This window comes from Lactuca saligna, chromosome 5, assembly GCF_052625555.1.
Source record: "Lactuca saligna cultivar CGN05327 chromosome 5, ASM5262555v1, whole genome shotgun sequence".
NCBI lineage: Eukaryota > Viridiplantae > Streptophyta > Magnoliopsida > Asterales > Asteraceae > Lactuca > Lactuca saligna.
The window spans coordinates 34,398,873-34,406,145 of NC_136421.1; the positions used below are offsets into that span (position 1 = coordinate 34,398,873).

Consider the following 7,273-nt stretch of genomic DNA (forward strand, 5'->3'; position numbering starts at 1 on the left):
AATTAATCTAAGATTCTAAATTTCGACTACATGTAACCAACCCCCTACTTCACACTTAATTTATGCAATGTTCCCATTGCATATTATGCATGATAAAGAACAATAAAATAAAGAGGGAATTTGAAAAAACTCCCCTGGGACAGTAGTTGTGAGGTTGATCATCTTCTTGTAAAGTTCCACCTTCAGCTGACTTTGGCATGGGAACAACTCATCTATGCCTTGGGCATCAAATCTTGTGTGGTACAACTCCTAATATAGACGGAAAAACTCTTGGAAATGCTCGGGAAATGATCTTAAAAATGTATCCAACTGTTGTGTCAAATATCATCAAATCGTTCGCTTGAAAGATAATATATTGGTCAACTCATCGAGTTCCTAGGGTGGCTCGCCGAGTTGAAGTGTAATGCTGGGAGAAGTTGATTTTTTACACATGGACTCGTCGAGCCCATATATACATTCTCCGAGTCCATCACTGAATGGAAAAATTCTATTTCTTCTCCAGGTATGTTGCTCAGGTGTGTACGTAATATCAAATTGATACTTTCCCTCATTTTGCTTCAGTAAATAAGCTCTTAATAATCCCTTTCATTATCAGACTCGTAATTAGACTCAAAACTTCTCTCTTTTTTTCTTTCTAGCCTAGACTCGATTTTTTCCTTGGTTAGCCTTGACTCCATACTCTCGCATACATTCCTTACCCTCAAACTGAAAGATCAAAACAAACACAAAGGAATGTTCTTGTGGCACCTCCTAGAAGTTTGATCTCTCCTTGACATTTTCTCTAAAATCACACAAGACAAAACAACACCAAAATACCACGGAAACATAAAAAAAAATTGGACCACTGCAGTAGGGACTCGTCGAGTCCATGAATTGAGTCGGCGAGTCGGAAGAACTGCTCGAGTCGTACGTCTGATTCGAACCAAATCATCCATCAAAACTCAAAATTTGTTTCAAGGGTTTTTCAAGGATGTATATCAAGTGTTAATACACAAAAAATTCTAGCTATATCACTCTTATATGGCCAAAATTGAAACCCTAGTAGTGAAGTAAATTTCACAAATCCAATTTTTTCACAAATCAACAAATTAAGGCCATCAAAACACTAAAGATCGAACCTTTATCAGAAATAAGACATAAAAATGTTACCTTGTTGGAAGAAATTGGAAGAAATCAAAGGAATTAGAGATGGTTGCTTGAGAGGAACTTGGCACGCGGAGTGTAGGCTAGAATGAATATTACTTTAACTTTTAGAGTTTAAAGCTTAATTAACAAAGTGTAAAAATTATATATATATATATATATATATATATATATGCATATATATATATATATATATATATATATATATATATATATATATATATATATATATATATATATATTCCTGTTAAAAAGTCGACTTGTAGAGTAGGGGTACGACTCGGCGAGTAGGTTTTTGGTTTTGAAGAAAAGTCGTGAATTCTCAACTGTACGTGCCGAGTCTGTGAGTGGACTCGACAAGTTATTGGCTCTGTTTGAAAAAATTTTCTTATTCTCAAATTTATTCCACCACACCCTACACTTAAGCTTTGCTTGTCCTCAAGCAATCATTCTACACAAATAAGAAGATTTAGATAGACAAATCCTAAGAAAAACCAATAAAATAAGAAAAATAAAGGTAAAAAGAAAGCAAACTCTACTATTAGGTTGGATCCCATAAGCGCTTCTTTTTTAGGAGTCTTTAGCTGGAGTCCTACATGCTCTACGTTTTAGCGGCTTCCTCCAAATCTTGCCCTTCTTCAAGTCCTTCGCCTTCTTTTATTCCTTCTTCATATCTTTTAAGCTGATGCCCATTGACTTTGAAGCTTAACCCATCTTTACTCCATAGCTTAATCACCCCGTATGGAAAAACATGCTTTATCGTAAAAGGCCCGGTCCAACAAGTACGTAATTTTCCCAGAAACTGCTTTAGCCTTAAAGGCCCGGTCCTTCCTCAAACACTTTATTACCCTTTATCTTTAATCATGCTATCTTTTGGTCTTGTATTTATAAATCAATGAGTTTGTGTAATACTCATTCCTCAATTCTTCCAGGGCATTGATTTGCAAAAGTCGATTTGCATGCAACTCATTCGACTCAAAATTACATGTTTTTAAATCTTAATAGCCTTTGTATTCAAGCTCCACGGGTAAATGGAAACCTTTACCATACACTAGCCTATAGGGTGTGGTTCCAATGGGTGTATTGAATTCGGTCCTAAATACCCAAAGTGCATCATCCAATTTGTCCGCCCAATATGTTCTATTATTTTCGACTGATTTCTCTAATATTCTTTTGAGTGCCCTATTTGTAATTTCAATTTGCCAATTTTTTTGTGGATGGTAAGGTGATGAAAATCTACGGTGTACCCCATATTTTTTTTCAACATTTTTGCTAGTTGATCATTAGCAAAATGGTTACCCCTATCACTAATGAACGCCTTAGGCACTCTAAATCTAGAAAATAATTTCTTTAAGAATTTTACCACAACCCTTGCATCATTGGTTGGTAATTACCCGTTCTTTAGCAAGCATTACACCGCCACTAGTATGTATTTGTTGCCTTTGGATGAAGGAAATTGTCCCATGAAATCCACACCCCATACATCAATGATTTCACACACTTGAATATTCCTTTGGGGCATTTCATTTCTTACCGATATATTACCCGTTCTTTAGCAAGCATCACATTCACTTACGTGAGTAGCAACATCCTTGAAGATAGTAGGCCAATAAAAACCCGCATCAAACACTTTTTTAGCAGTGTATTGTACCCCATGATGTCCTCCTGCCGATCCATTGTGGTAATGCTCTAATATGTCTCGCATTTCCTTGCCAAAAACGCATCTTCTTATGATTCCATCCGCACAACTCCTAATAATATATGGCTCATCCTAGAAATAATATTTAATTTGTGAAAATAGCTTATTTTTTTTATTGATGAGTGATGACTTTTGGAAGGTAGTCGCCAACCAAGTAATTTGCAATATCTGCATACCATTGTTCTTCCCCCATGATTACCATCAAATACTCTTCCGGGAAGCTATCTTCAATAACCATGTTGTCTATCTCCTCCCTTTCTGGATTTTCTAGTCTAGAAAGATGGTCAACAACTACATTCTCCATTCCTTTCGTATCCTTGATCTCGATGTCAAATTCTTGTAGTAAAAGCTCCCATTGGATCAATCTTAGCTTCACATTCTACTTGGCAAACAACTACTTAATAGCAGAGTGGTAAGTGAAAACAATTGTTTTAGATAAAATAAGATAGGGGCAGAATTTGTCAAAGGCATACTCCACAGCTAATAATTCTTTTTCGGTTGTGGTGTAGTTTTCTTGGGCCGGATTTAACGTCTTGCTTGCATAATAAATGGGTTGAAAGTGCTTATCAACCCTTTGGCCAAGCAGGGCTCCTAAGGAAAAATTGCTTGCGTCACACATTATTTCAAAGGGCAAGTTTCAATTCGGGGCTATAATGATCGGGGCATTAGTTATTTTTTCTTTTAAAATCCCAAAAGCTGCTAGACACTCTTTAGAAAAATTAAAAGGTGCATATTTCAAAAGTAATTGAGTTAGAGGTCTAGTTATTTTAGAAAAATCTTTTTTAAAACGGCAGGAAAAACCCACATGTCCTAAAAACTCCTAACGCCCTTCACATTAGTCGATGTGGGTAATTTAGCAATAGTTTCAATTTCGCCCGATCCACCTATATCCCCGCCATCGACACTTTATGACCTAAGACTATGCCCTCTTTCACCATAAAATGACATTTTTTCCAATTTAAAACTAAATCGGTCTTTTCACACCTAGCAAGTATCAAGTCAAGGTTAGTAATACAATTATGAAATGAAGAGCCAAAAACAGAAAAATCATCCATAAGTACTTCTATAAACATTTCCACCATGTCGTGGAATATCGTTGTCATGCATCTTTGAAAAGTCGTTGATGCATTGCATAAACCAAAAGGCATGCGTCGATTGGAAAAAGTCCCACTTGGTCAAGTGAAAGTCGTCTTTTCTTGGTTAATTGGTCAATAGGTATTTGGAAGTAACCTGAAAATCCATATAAGAAACAGTAATAGCTATGACCAGATAATCGTTCGAGCATTTGATCAAAAAAAGAAAGGGGAAAGTGGTCTTTACGAGTGGCATTGTTTAGCTTTTGATAATCGATGCACACCCGATAACCGGTTAACGTTTGAGTTGGTATGAGCTCGTTCTTCTTGTTTGTTACTACTATCATCCCTCTTTTCTTAGGCACCAATTGAACAGGACTAACCCATGGACTATCGGAAATGGAATATATGATCCCTGCATCAAGAAGCTTGACCACCTCCTTCTTGACCACTTCTTGCATGTTCGGGTTCAACAGCCTTTGATGTTGCACTACCAGCTTTACTCCTTCTTCCAGGTTGATCTTGTGTGAGCAATAAGAAGGGCTTATCCCTTCAATATTGGGGATTTTTCATGTAATGGCATTCGTTCTCTTCTTTAAAACTCGGACTAACTCTTCCTTTTTCAGATTTGGTGAGGTCAGAATCTATAATTATAGGTTTCTTTTCACCTTCTTCAAGAAATGCATACTCTAAATGATCAGGTAGAGTTTTCAAATCTGATTTCGTGTTTTGTACAACGAACTCATTGATTCCAGTGAGGGGATTCTTCGACTCCAAGTCAAAAGTCTCATCTGATCGCGATTTCTCACATGGACTCGTCGAGTCAGTGATTACGACTCGGCGAGTCGGGCTTTCTACACCTCTGATTAATTCATTATATTCAACTTATTCTAGGAGTCTCTCTATCTCCATCAGGTCTCCTTTAGCATCAAAATCATCGTCAAAGGCAATCATAGAATTGCTTGGCTTGTCTTCTTCCCATTCTTCCATTAATTCTTCCAACATATCAAGCGAAAATGTTGTGTCATCACTATTCCTTGCAAGCTTCATGGCTTGATCAACTCCAAAATGTAACTGATTCGTCTCCCACTCGAAGGGTAAGTTTAGAATATCGCATGTATACTATAGTACTTGTAGTATTTAGGAAAGGTCTTCCAAGAATGATAGGGACTTAAAGATCTGCTTCCATGTATAGTACTATGAAGTCTGCAGGGAACACAAACTTATCCACTTTCACCAATAGGTCCAATTTTATTTGCTAAGTGAATTTCCATTCGAATTGGCATAGGCTCTGGAAGGTCCAATTTCTTAAAGAATGAATATGGCATCAGGTTAACACTTGCCCCCGAATCAGCCAATGCATGGATAGTTGATAAATTTCCGAATTGGCAAGGTAAGGTCAAACTACCCGGGTCACCCATCTTCTTAGGTAATTTGTTCAACATGGTGGTTGAACAATTTTCATTAAGAACCACCTTCTTCACTTCTTCTATCTGTTTTCTATTTGTAAGAAGCTCCTTAAATAATTTGAAGAGCTTTTATGTGTTCCAGGAACTTTTGATAATTAATATCGTTCTTATCTTTTCTAGATTGTTATGGAAATGGCATTGGAGGCTGATATGGTTTAATAGAATGTTTATTTTTCTATTCAAGTGAGGGACTCGTCGAGTCCATGTTTTCTACTCGGCGAGTCGTATCGGGATTTTTCGATTCTTGGTTTTCTGCCTCTTCCTCTTGCACCAATTTAGGATCTTCTTTCTTAATAGGGGCCCAGAGGTGTAATAATCTTCCTACTCCTAGTTGTCACGATGTTTATGTGTTCGCCTTTTGGATTATTTTCGGTATTACTAGGAAGTCCACTCGGTCGTCTCTTGTTTATTTGTAGTGCAAGTTGGCCTAGCTGTTTTTCAATGTTGAGAATAGAGGCTTGCTGATTCCTAAGAAGAGCTTGTTGATCTTTCATCATAATTAGGTTCTCTTTAATCATGATTTGTTGATCTCACAACATGTTTTGTTGATCTTTTATTGCAACATCGGTATCATTATGCATTTTCTGGGATGCAGCTACAAATCTTGTAACATATCTTCAAAGTCCAATTTCTTTTCTTGCACTGGTTCCCCCTTTTGATAAAAACCTCTTGCTTTTTGCTTATACTTTTCTTCTTTTGCCTTCTTGTACTCATCATAGGGTAGCCATTCTTTATTGGGTTTTCGCCAATCATCGTCATATCTATCACCGCTTGAGTAACACACTTGGGCTTTCTAGTTCCCATTCTTAACAAGATCACAATCCTTAGTAAGGTGAGGCTCTCTACATTTATCATATCCTACTCTAATAGCATGGATGGATTGGTCCATCTTAGTTATTCTTCGATCCATGCTTTCTAATTTTTCCATCACTAGTGCCATATCATCAGTTATAGCATTCACCACCCCTCGAGTTGAATCATTCCTTGGGTTATGATATTCTCTAGAGTGCTTAGAGAATTCTTCAATGAGTTCCCTAACTTCTACCATATTTTTCTTTTTTTTAATGGGCCTTGAGAGTCAAGGGGTTTTCTAGTGGTGACGTTTACCCCATTATAAAAGATTGACACTTCTTGTTGCACATTGAGGTCATTTTGTGGGAAATTCCTAATTAGACCCCTGTAACGCTCCCATGCTTCGTACAACGACTCTCCCATTTGTTTTTCAAAATTTGCAATGGCCTTTTTGAGTTTAGCAACTTAAAATGGTGGGAAAAATTGTTCTAAAAATTTCTCACGCATTTTTGCTCATGTAGTAATTGCGTCCGGTAGTAGTGCTTTCAACCAATCTTCGCAACTCCTTTAAAAGTGACAGGGAGCATCCTCAACAACACCGTTTCTCTTGGTACATTTGGAACGTTAAAGTAGTGAACGATGTCATTAACTTCATCTAAGTGGTTAGAAGCGTCTTCATGATCCTTTCCAGTGAAAGGAATCTCCTTTAATGTAGAAAGGATGTGCCCTTTAGTTTAAATGTGGTAGTGGCGGGTATGGCGGGTTACACAAGCCCCAGACTGGTGTCATCTCAAATTCTCATTTTATACGCCTCCATTGAGAGGTCGCAATGTCTGCCACGGTGTTGTCGGGTTTGCCTTCTTGCTCGCTTTCTTCTTCGTATTCAGACTCGTATTCGGTTACTTTTGGAATTGGATTTTCTTTAAAACTCTCAAGCTTGACTTCTTCGCTCTTTTTACTGCTATACTCACCCACTTTCTTGCTTTTGTTCTTCCCAAAGACTGATTTAAGGTCCTTGAAAGGTGATTTCTTTGGCAGGTTAGTGTCTTCAATGACTTTATCCTTATTCTTCCTAAGAGCGGATTGCGGGTCTTCGA

General features: G+C 37.4%; 1 non-coding gene across 1 annotated transcript; it reads left to right on the forward strand.

Moving 5' to 3' along the window:
• Positions 1–6,528: 6,528 nt before the first annotated feature.
• Positions 6,529–6,635, forward strand: LOC144999097 (small nucleolar RNA R71). Its single transcript, XR_013660622.1, has one exon. It is a non-coding gene; the product is annotated as a small nucleolar RNA R71 (small nucleolar RNA).
• The last annotated feature ends 638 nt before the right edge of the window (positions 6,636–7,273 follow it).